Below are 11,680 nucleotides of genomic sequence, written 5' to 3' on the forward strand. Positions count from 1 at the left end.
TGAGTGAACATTCCTTTTTTTGGTAAATGGTATCTCAATGTTTGAATACTTTGATGTGATGCTATACGAATTCAGATGAAATTTACAAACTGATAATACTGTTGAGTGTACCAATATATTTTTTATCTATTGTCACAGGTCCGTTTTGGATGTGTGAATGTGGCGACATGTTCTTCGAGAGTATCGCTAGTGCTGTGCCCATAGCAATTCTTTACACAGAATATATCTACTTGCAATCGACAGCTGAGTGAATATTCCGTTTTTTGGTGATCTCTCGATGTTGGAATACTTTTATGTTACGATTTACGAATTTCGAGAAATTTTACAGACTGATGATACTGTGGAGTGTACTAATCTAATTCTTTTCTATCCTCACAGGTTCGTATGGGATGTGTGAATGCAGCGACATGTCCTACGAGAATTTCGCTAGTGCTGTGCTCGTAGCAATTCTTCACATGGAATGTATCTACGTGCAATCGACAGCTGAGTGAATATTCCTTCCTTTTGGTAATTAAAATGTCTGTGTTCGACTTTTTTTAATTCATAAGAAATTTACGGAATTATGAAGCTGTGGAGAATACTAATCCTTGTTTTTTCTTTTCGTCACAGGTTCGTCTGGGACATGTGGATTCATTGACATATTTTGCATGAAAACGGCTAATGCAGTGCACATAGCTATTCTTCCCATCTACAAGTATCTACGTGCGATGGCTTGCACAGTGAATATCCTTTCTTATTGCAAAAACTATCTCAATGTTTGCATAAATTTTATGTTATGCTTACGAATTCAGATGAAGTTTACAGATTGATAATAGTGTGGAGTGCACTAATCTATGTCTCTTCTTTCTACACTTGTTCATATTGGATAGGTGTAAGTGGCCTCACATACTACAAGAAAATAGCTAGTGCTGTGCACAAAGCAATTGTTCACACCAAAAGTATATACGTGCAATGACCAGCTGAGAGAATATTCCTTTTTTGGTAAGTGATATCTGGATGTCTGATACTGTGGAGTGTACTAATCTATTTGTTTTCTATCCTAACAGGTTCGTATGGGATGTGTGAATACGGCAACATGTTCTACGATAATATCGCTAGTTGTTTGCACATAGCAATTCTTCACCTTTAATATAAGTACGTGCAATCGATAGCAGAGTGAATATTCTTCTCTTTTGGTAAGTAAAATGTCGATGTTCGATTTTTTATGTAATGCTTCACAAATTCATATGAAATTTACAGAATTATGAAGCTGTTGAGAGTACTAAGTATTTTTTTTTTCGCCACAGGTTCATCTGGGATATGTGGATTCAGCGACATATTCTACATGTAAACGGCTAGTGCAGTGCACATAGCAATTATTCACACGCAGAAGTATCTACGTGCGATGACTTTCTCAGTGAATATTCCTTTTTCTTGTAAGAAATATCTCGTTGTTTGATTAATTTTTATGTTATGCTTACGAATTCCGATGAAATGTACAGTTTGATGATAGTGCAGAGTCCACTAATCTATGGCTCTTCTTTCTTTACTTCTTCATATGGGATACGTTGAAACGTCCCCATAGAAAAATTTATGAATTACTGTGCTGATAAACGTCTTCCGTTATTTGATTCTGAAACAGCTGAGCAAAACTGAACGTGCTCAGACATTCACTAAACTGACACACAAATATTTAGCGCAGTGCAATCTGACTCTCAATAATCCCTATTAAAGTATGGGCCTGATTAACTATGACCTATACCTTTCATGAGTCATTTACCTCACAAAAATCTTCGTTACTCAAGCTACTGCAATACAGCATGCGCCAATACTGCCACCTAAATAAAAGATTCTAACTACTGAAGGCACTAACTACTGGTAGGCATAGGTAGCAAATGAAAGATTTTGATAGAGAACAAACAATGTATTTACCTCAATAGTGTTCAAAAGTCATAATAGATATATCAGTTCGTGACAGCCGCTCTTACGAATCTACTGTCTCTGATGGACTCACATCCAGATCATCCGCTCTCAAAACTTCGGCATTTCTCTTCCCACATCCACCACTGCTGGCGGCTCACCTCCAACTGCGCAACGCTACAGGCTATTAAATGCCAACTGCCCAACACTACAATAGCAAATTCCAACAATGCAAACCAGCCACAGACTGCACATAGCACAGTCAGTGATTTTCATATAGAGCGCTACATGGTGTTACCAACATAAAAACCTAAACAGTCTACTTACAACTTGTAAGTGACCTCACATACTACAAGAAAATGGCTAGTGCTATGCACATAGCAATTCTTCACACCAAAAGTATACACATGCAATGAACAGCTGAGTGAATATTCCTTTTTCTGGTAAGTGATGTCTAGAAGTTTGATTACCTTTATGTTATGCTTTACGAATTCAGATAAAATTTACAGACTGATAATTCTGTGGAGTGTACTAATCTGTTTCTTTTCTATCGTCATAGGTTCGTATGGGATGTTTGAATGTGGCGACATGTTCTACGAGAATATCGCTAGTGCTGTGCGCATAGCAATTCTTCACATTAAATATATCTACGTGCAATCGATAGCTCAGTGAATATTCCTTTCTTTTGGTAAGTAAAATGTCGATGTCCGATTTTTTAATGTTATGCTTTACAAATTCATATGAAATTTACAGAATTATGAAGCTATGGAGAGTACTTATCAACGTGTTTTCTTTTCGTCACAGAATCATCTGGGATGTGTGGATACAGCGACTTATTCTACAAGAAATCGTCTAGTGCAGTGCACATACCAATTGTTCACACCAAAAAGTATCTACATGCGATGGCTGGCTCAGTGAATATTCCTTTCTTTTTGTAAGAAATATCTCGATGTTTGAATAATTTTAATGTTATGCTTACTAATTCAGAAGAAATTTACAGATTGATGATACTGTGGAGTGCACTAATCTATGGTTCTTCTTTCATCACTTGTTCATATGGGATGTGTGTAAGTGGCCTCACACACTACTAGAAAATGACTAGTGCTGTGCACATAGCAATTCTTCACACCAAAAGTATATACGTGTAATGGACAGCTGAGTGAATATTGCTTTTTTTAGTAAATTATATCTCGATGTTTGAATACTTTGATGTGATGCTTTACGAATTCAGATGAAATTTGCAGACTGATGATACTGTGGAGTGTACTAGTCTATTTCTTTTCTATCATCACATGTTCGTATGGGATGTGTGAATGCGGCGACATGTTCTACGAGAACATCACTAGTGCTGTGCACATAGCAATTCTTCACATTGTATATATCTACGTGCAATCGATAGCTGAGTGAATATTCCTTTCTTTTGGTAAGTAAAATGTCGAATTTCGATTTTATTATTTTGTGATTTACAAATTCATATGAATGTTACAGAATTATGAAGCTGTGGAGAGTACTAATCTATGTGTTTTCATTTCGTCACAGGTTCATCTGGGATGTGTGGATTCAACGACATATTCTACAAGAATAGGTCTAGTGTAGTCCACATAGCAATTCTTCACACCCAAAAGTATCTACATGCGAAGGCTGGCTCAGTGAAGATTCCTTTCTTTTTTAAGAAATATCTCGATGTTTGAATAATTTTTATGTTATGCTTAGGAATTGAGACGAAATTTGCAACTAGATGACACTCTGGAGTGTACTAATCTATGGCTCTTCTTTGTTCACTTCATCATATGGGATAGATGTAAGTGGCCTCACATATGTTATGTTATTCTTTACGAATTCAGATGAAAATTACAGATTTATGATAATGTGAGTGTACTAATAGCAACTGTTAACGCCAAGTGCATCTACATGCATTTGATAGCTGAGTGACTATTTCTTTCTCTTGGTAAGTAATATCCCGATGTTCAAATGTTATTATGTTCTGATTTACGAATTCAGATGACATTTACAGAATTGTGAAGCTGTAGAGCGTACTAATCTATGTCTTTTCTTTCAACACAGATTCATTATTTGATGTGCGGAAGCGGCGACATATTCTACAAGAAAAATGCTGTGCTGTGCACATAGCATATTCGCCACACCAATTTTATCTACGTGCAATGAATAGCGTTGTTAATATGTCTTTCTTTCGTTAAATAATAGTTCGATATTTCCATATTTTTATGTTATGCTTTATGAATCCTGATGTGTAGAGCATTATTTTATGTCTTTTCTTTTGTTGGCAGTTTCATATGGGATGTGTGGAAGCGGCGACTTATTCTACAAGAAAAACGCTAGTGCTGTGCACATAGCATATACCCCACACTAAATGTATCTAAGTGCAGTGGATAACTGAGTGATAATTTGTTTCTTTTGGTATACAAGTAGCTCGATGTTGTTTATATTATGGTATGCGAAATCAGATGAAAAATAGAAATTTTGAAAATTGCGGAGCGAATTAATTTGTGTCTTTTCTTTCATCGGCAGGTTCATACGGGATGTGTGCATACGAAGTCTTATTCTACAAGAAATGCGCAATGCTGTGCACATAGCATATTCGCCACATCAAATTTATCTGTGTACAATGGATAACTGAGTGATTATTTGTTCTTTTGGTCAGTAATAGCTCGATGTTTGAAGGTTTTTCTATTACGGTTTCCGAATTCTGATGAAAATTAGAGAATTCAAATACTGTGGATAATATTCATTTATGTCTTTTCTTTCGTTAGGAGGTTCATCTGGGATGTGTACAAGCGGCGACTTATTCTACAAGAAAAACGCTATGCTGTGAACGTTGCCCATCAGCACATTAGATTTATCTATGTGCAATGGATAACTGAGTTATTATTTGTTGCTTTTAGTATATTAATAGATCGATGTTTGAATTTTTTATATTGTTCTTTACGAATTCAGATGAAGTGCAGATATATGGGTAACTGTGGAGAATATTAATTTATGTCTTTCATTTTCAGTTTCATATGACATGTGTGGAAGCAGCGACTTACTCTAGAAGGAAAACGCTATTACTGCACACATAGTAAATTCCCCACACCAAATGTATGTTTGTGCAATGGATTACAAGCCAAATACTCCTGGGTTTACAGTATACAATATGAATATACATAAGAATCGAATGGTCGAAGGTTCCTGTCACTCCGCAATTGCGAATTTTGCCCGTTACATAAACATTTATACATGAAAGACTGCATTTAAATAAATTCTGCATGTACTATTTTAACCACTGTAAATGATGAGTGCGATAGGAGACGTATCTTTAAGAATGAGCTTTATTACTGTAAAACATTTATTGGTGTCGATCGTCCACCAATAAAATAAAATATAAGTTGAATGACAGGGAAACAATAGATTCCTACTTCGGGTAAGTAGCTATGAGCAACAACATAGCTTGGAAGATATTCACTTCTAAACGCATACTACGTCTTCACTGCAGAAGCCACGGAAATCTCACAAGTGCACGCCTAGTAGCTATGACGTATCCTTCCATCTTGGCAGATAATAGAGTGAGAAAAAAAATTAAATCGAGCAGAAAGTGTACACTAAAGGTTTGCCTTGAGAAAGACACGTTACAAATGCCATGGTACGATACGGTTACTACTATAACATATGTCAGTATGTAATCAGTCAGCTGGCCGGGGTGTCCGAGCGGTTCTACTGTAAGCAGGCTGTTTAGGTTTCCTTATTGGTAACGCCACGTAGCGCTCTGTATGAAAATCACTGGCTGTGCTGTGTGCAGTCTGTGGCTAGTTTGCATTGTTGTCTGCCATTGTAGTGTTGGGCAGTTGGCTGTGAACAGCGCGTAGCGTTGGCAGTTGGAGGTGAGCCGCCAGCAGTGGTGGATGTGGGGAGAGAGATGGCGGAGTTTTGAAATTTGTAAGACTGGATGTCATGAACTGCTATATATGACTATTAAGGTAAATACATTGTTTGTTCTCTATTAAAATCTTTCATTTGCTAACTATGTCTATCACTAGTTAGTGCCTTCGGTAGTTTGAATCTTTTATTTAGCTGGCAATAGTGGCGCTCACTGTATTGCAGTAGTTCGAGTAACCAAGATTTTTGTGAGGTAAGTGATTTGTGAAACATATAGGTTAATGTTAGTCAGGGCCATTCTTTTGTGAGAATTTCTGAAAGTCAGATTGCGTTGCGCTAAAAAAAATATTGTGTGTCAGTTTAAGCACAGTCTTGTACAATTTTTCAAAGGGGACGTTTCATATGTCAACCCTTAGCCGAGGATACCTCACTGGAATCTTCTGATTTTTTCTTGTAGTTTGTGTAATTAGTGTAGCTTTTGTTTATTCCTAGCGCGTGATTACAGATAGAACTTCCTTTGTAGTTGTAGTTTTTCATTCTTGTACAGTAAAACACTTGTGGGATGCATGTAGATTTGCACCAAGTATTTCGCAGCTGCGCTTGCGATTAACTAGATATTATTTTCAATGCTATGTTAATGTGTTTTCTTATTTTGCTCTTCAAATTGTGCTTTTCTGTGTTGTCGTGTGAAATATTGTGACAATATGGCGTGTGAAAAACGTAATACTAGGCTCCAAAGCAAACTGAGACATGACAGTGAAGACGAAAGCAGTGTGTTAGCGCCACCGTGTAATGAATTAACTAATGTTCAAAGTAGTAATTTGGTAACTGTGCATAGGGAAATGGAGCGGGCTGCAAATAATGGTGTAGGCAGTGAAACAATTAGTGAACAGGGAAGCATTATCGATCGATCGGTCGATCGGCAACAGCTTGCCTCGGGAATCCGAAATGACAGGACACAATCTCGCAAATACTGTAGATTCAGGTTTTGGGTCCTCACCGTTTTCTCAAATAAGTCAAGACGCATTTTCTGCTTGTCAAAATGTGAATGTTGCCGGTGCAAATTCACTGCCGAAAAGCACTGAAGCATATGTTTCAGACACCAGTGCATTGTTATTACAATTAATACAACAAATGGGACAAACACAGCAAAAGCTTCAAAAGTTAGACACAATGGAACAAAATCTTCAAAAGTTAGACACAATGGAACAACACCAGAAACAAACACAGCAACAGTTACACGCAATGGAACAAAATCTTCACACTACGCTTGAACAAATACGTGAAGATTTAACTAATGAGTTACATAAAATCGAATCGAAATGTCAAAAAGTCTGTAATGACGTAAAAACACAAATTTGTGAACATTTCCAACCTATTTTTTCGCGTCATGAAAATGCATTACAGAATCACGAAGCAGCCATAAAAGAACTGCAAACTATTGTTCATGAAAATCATGAGACCTTGTAAGCTAAAATTGACTCAGTTGCATCTACCGATTCGGTTACGCAACTTGCAAAAACTCAGGAAAACTTAAAGGACACAGTAGATACTCTGAAAATTGGTTCAGAAAGACACATGGAGGAAATTAGTTCATTATCAGAGAAAGTAGTTGAACTTTGGAATCAGCTAAATAATTTATCTACGAAGGTAGATGATAATCTGAATGACACAAAACCGGTAGTCTTTAATGACATAGAAGAGTGCGACCAAATTAGGAAATTCAAACAAAATCAGAATCAAATTAATACGCAACACCAAAGAGAAATCCGGGAAGTACAACATCAGCTGACAGAGGTAATACAAGAATTACGTATTTCAGAGGACACTCGCGTCCCAATACGGGAAGAGGGACATAGAAATACGGAACAGCCACAAAATAATAACACAGCGCATTTCGGAAATTATAAAAAAAATTGGCAAGGTGCACCGAATTTTGAAATGGAACCGCAGAAACGACGTAACAATGACCGATATGCGACTCGCCGACATGATGATTTTGACTATAAGCTGTTCATTACTACATGTAAATTTAAAACATTTAAGAATTCTGGCAACGACATTCATCCACAAGCGTGGCTCCATCAATTCTCTCATTGTTTTCCTCCCAACTGGTCATTAGAGCACAGATTAGAATTTATGTGTGGCTATTTAGAGAATGAACCAGCTGTAAAAATGCGATCGGTCATTCACGATTGTCACAGTGAAGGAGAATTTTACCATGCCTTCCTCTCACCATATTGGTCTCAAGCTACACAAGACCGAGTAAAACATAGCATCATGATGATGAAACACATTGAACAATCTGAATTTTCCAGTCTTGTCAAATATTTTGAAGACATCCAGAATGAGATTTTCACTCTGCAGCGGAGTGTGCGCTGATATGAAACTTCCTGGCAGATTAAAACTGTGTGCCCGACCGAGACTCAAACTCGGGACCTTTGTCTTTCGCGGGCAAGTGCTCTACCAACTGAGCTACCGAAGCACGACTCACGCTCGGTACTCACAGCTTTACTTCTGCCAGTACCTCGTCTCCTACCTTCCAAACTTTACAGAAGCTCTCCTGCGAACCTTGCAGAACTAGCACTCCTGAAAGAAAGGATATTGCGGAGACATGGCTTAGCCACAGCCTGGGGGATGTTTCCAGAATGAGATTTTCACTCTGCAGCGGAATGTGCGCTGATATGAAACTTCCTGGCAGATTAAAACTGTCTGCCCGACCGAGACTCGAACTCGGGACCTTTGCCTTTCGCGGGCAAGTGCTCTACCAACTGAGCTACCGAAGCACGACTCACGCTCGGTACTCACAGCTTTACTTCTGCCAGTACCTCGTTTCCTACCTTCCAAACTTTACAGAAGCTCTCCTGCGAACCTTGCAGAACTAGCACTCCTGAAAGAAAGGATATTGCGGAGACATGGCTTAGCCACAGCCTGGGGGATGTTTCCAGAATGAGATTTTCACTCTGCAGCGGAGTGTGCGCTGATATGAAACTTCCTGGCAGATTAAAACTGTGTGCCCGACCGAGACTCGAACTCGGGACTCCCGAGTTCGAGTCTCGGTCGGGCAGACAGTTTTAATCTGCCAGGAAGTTTCATATCAGCGCACACTCCGCTGCAGAGTGAAAATCTCATTCTGGAAACATCCCCCAGGCTGTGGCTAAGCCATGTCTCCGCAATATCCTTTCTCTCAGGAGTGCTAGTTCTGCAAGGTTCGCAGGAGAGCTTCTGTAAAGTTTGGAAGGTAGGAGACGAGGTACTGGCAGAAGTTAAGCTGTGAGTACCGAGCGTGAGTCGTGCTTCGGTAGCTCAGTTGCTAGAGCACTTGCCCGCGAAAGGCAAAGGTCCCGAGTTCGAGTCTCGGTCGGGCACACAGTTTTAATCTGCCAGGAAGTTTCATTTTGAAGACATGTTGCATAAGAATCAATATCTTTCAAACCCATACAGCCCTTCAGAACTCATCCGCATTTGCTCAATGAAATTGCCTGAACATTTACGAAATATTATTTTGGCAGGACGTTGCAAAGACGACATTGAAGCTTTTCAGGGACTCTTACAAGAATTAGAAATTGACACAGACAGTCACGGGATGCAAAAACAGGAAAACAATCACTACAGGTCACATCCGTCACAATTCCGTGACGACAGAAACAACAACTGGACACGACAAGTCTATTCTTACAACGCAAATCGTGACCAAAACGGACACCACCCATATGACAACCACTGGTAGAGTAATAATAGTTACAGAGAAAGATCGCATTTCCGTAGTTATGAATATGACAGAGATTACCATAGAAACAGACAATATGGGAACAAAAACAATTATTATCAAGGGAGACAGAATAACTTCAAACGCAACAGTTCAGCGCGCAGTTATGATTCCAGGAGAAATTCTTCACCACATGACCGACAAACAATAAACTATGTAAACTACGGACAAAACGACAGACCTGAATTCCATCACAACTGGCGGGATTCAAACAGAGCAGGGCACTCTCGACAAGGTGAATTTGTAGAAGTTAGGTCTCCTAATCCCAATAACGACGCACGCCAACAAAGAGATAGCAGACAATGACTCGCACCGCAGGCAGCCGCGTGCGCCGGCTGGCTCAGAGAAAAATAACATAGACGCTAACCTTGAGAAACATTCCAGTATTCTTTATCGACGTATACCGTATGATAATTGCTTTCAGGTTGAAACTCTGCGTACTAGGAAGAGTAAAGATTACACCACATTTCACATGTAAAACAGTTTATTGAAAGATAATCTGCTTTTTAACTTTGTCTTTGCCATAAAACGTTTCACTTCACATTTCTAGTATGCTTTGTCAGACTTAAGAAACTGTTACCATGCAACAATGTTTTGGAGTTAACTATCCAGTCTAGAACCTAGGGAGCATTTTTAAACAGAAATTACGAATGCATTGTTATAGTGAACAGACGTCACAGTGTTATTGTGTGTGTACATTCTTGCTTCTTAGTTGCACGATTACGTAACGACTATCAGGATTACTTACTTAGAACATATACTGGTACTGCTAATGAGATTTTAATGCAACATTTTGGTTTACTTGAAAATACATTCTGGATTTAAAGTACTTTCTGTGAGATACCAGATGACACAGTGGTTAGTTTATGTGACAGCTACACGATTTTATCACGACGCTACTAATGAGTGGCAATTTACAATGTTCCTTTTGCAGTGTTTCTGTTTTATATCTGCACAGTTTTTCTGTATTATTCTGGAAAGTAAAACATGTTTTAGTAGTAACTTTTGTGGTATAGCTTCAATGAGACAGCATTTTCCATAGCACAACAATACGTTACTGCACAGTCCTTTCTTCATCACGGCAATAAGCGTAATAACTAAGATATCTATACGCAAAGCATTTCACTTTCGTTTATCATGAGGTAAGTACATTGGCTTCTGCAGAATTTAGCTTTCGGAGGACAATAACTACCACACTTCCACAGAGATTATTTTACAACAAGACGCACATTTAGCGCTACAGGACACGTATTTGAGTGATTAATTTTGCACTTAAATCATTTATTTTTAAAGATATTTGAAGTACAATGATACAAAGGTTTTCCGTGATACATTTCATTCCATTGCTGTAATCTGTAACACCTGAGGTTATAATTACATTAATCCTCAGGGGGTACACGCCTACTTTGTGTACCATGTGTTTGGCAAGCACAAGGAGCCCTAGCTAATATGGTATTTGCTTATACAACTTTACACATCAGTACCATATTTCTCTATCACATAAATTACACAGCTATCTGATTATTTAACAGAGAAACAAACATTTTTTTACTAAATCAGTGACACATGTTTACGCAATTACACAGATGGATAACTTCACACTTATGAAATTGTATTTTGTCTGTACTTTGTGAACTGTTCGTATTTTTTCGGAACCATTGTGATACTATGAGAGCTCTGAATAATTTATTTGGTATGGGATCATGATTTTTAAAGTATGTTGGAGGTAGGTGACACTGTTGAAATGAGCAGAGGTTTTTTATTTAGGTTTTGACATTATTGCAGAAAGCTACGACGTTTTTGAGATTTGACTGAGGTGTTATGATGTTATTATTACGATGACTATGTGTATTATGCTGTTGCGGTATGTTTATGATCAATAAGCTGATGCTATATGAGTTATTTGATTATGCTACGTATCAGTTATGATGAAATATTGAAGAAGTGTCGACGAATAAGGTAAGGAATAATGGGTAGTGGTTAGGGACTCTGGTTTGTGAAAAAGGTTGTTGGAAACCAAGAATCATACTTTAAGAGTTATGAAATGTATGTAAATGCATGAATGTATTACAATGCCAACGAAAATTTTTTGGACACTGTTATATCAATAGGATTTTGTTTCTACAGATTTGTAACGCA

At 38.1% G+C, this 11,680-nt stretch overlaps 1 non-coding gene across 1 annotated transcript; it reads right to left on the reverse strand.

Annotated features, from left to right (window-relative positions):
- Positions 1-8,484: 8,484 nt before the first annotated feature.
- Positions 8,485-8,559, reverse strand: Trnas-cga (transfer RNA serine (anticodon CGA)). Its single transcript has one exon. It is a non-coding gene; the product is annotated as a tRNA-Ser (tRNA).
- Positions 8,560-11,680: the final 3,121 nt, after the last annotated feature.

Source organism: Schistocerca serialis, chromosome 1 (assembly GCF_023864345.2).
Source record: "Schistocerca serialis cubense isolate TAMUIC-IGC-003099 chromosome 1, iqSchSeri2.2, whole genome shotgun sequence".
Lineage (NCBI taxonomy): Eukaryota > Metazoa > Arthropoda > Insecta > Orthoptera > Acrididae > Schistocerca > Schistocerca serialis.